Source organism: Colobus angolensis, unplaced genomic scaffold (genome assembly GCF_000951035.1).
Source record: "Colobus angolensis palliatus isolate OR3802 unplaced genomic scaffold, Cang.pa_1.0 Scaffold114, whole genome shotgun sequence".
NCBI classification, from domain to species: Eukaryota; Metazoa; Chordata; class Mammalia; order Primates; family Cercopithecidae; genus Colobus; species Colobus angolensis.
Genome location: NW_012112475.1, coordinates 1,289,471 through 1,290,553, shown reverse-complemented (window position 1 = coordinate 1,290,553; position 1,083 = coordinate 1,289,471).

Here is a 1,083-nt window from a genome sequence, read left to right as displayed (position 1 = left end):
AAAAAAAAAAAAAAAAAAGCAGCAGACAACTGGACATGCACATCCATAGCAGAAGGAAACCGTCAAGAAGTGGAGCGCTGACCATGCTGAGCAATAGATGAATGTATGTGTCTAAACAAGAACTGCTCTGTGTGCTCACAGATGAATGAGGACACGCTGGGAATTCCCTCTGCAGGTGACTGACCTGACTGACATGCAGTTCCATAAACACACATATGTGTCTCATTACCTTTTTTGTATAGTTTATTAAAGTATTAACATAGTTTTCACAAGTACATATTTTTAGGTTGCAGAGTGGACTCCTCATCTTTATATTAAATTCATGAAAACACTGAATCTGAATAAAATAAATAAAAGGTTGTGTATGTAGCACTTTTAGTGTCACCTTTTCAACTTCTGAAATACTGTTCATTGTTAACTTGTTCTCATTTATAAATCACATTGTAGGCCGGGCGCGGTGGCTCAAGCCTTTAATCCCAGCACTTTGGGAGGCCGAGGTGGGTGGATCACTTGAGGTCAGGTGTTCCAGACCAGCCTGGCCAACATAGCGAAACCCCATCTCTACTAAAAATATTTAAAAATTAGAGGGGCATGGTGGCAGACATCTGTAATCCCAGCTACTCAGGAGGCTCAGGCAGGAGAATCACTTGAACCCGGGAGGCAGAGATTGCAGCAAGCAGAGATTGCACCACTGAACTCCAACCTGGGTGATAGGGTGAGACTCCGTCTCAAAAAAAAAAAAAAAAAACCAACAACAACAAAAAAAGGAATTGTTTTAATTTAGAGTGGTGTCAAAACAAGAGAGACAGGTTTAAAAAAAGAACCCAGGGTCTTCCATACATATATATATGGGATTCCGAGGATGAAGGATCACTTGAGGCTAGGAGTTTCAGACCAGTTGGGCAACTTAGCAAGACTCCGTCTCTACAAAGTAAAGAAATTAGCCTGGCTTGGTAATGTGCACCTGCACTCCCAGCTACTTGGGAAGCTGCAGTAGGAAGCCTGTTTGAGGCTGCTACAGTGAGCCACAATCATGCCACTGCACTCTAGCCTGGGTGACAGAGCAAGGCCCTGTCTCAAAAA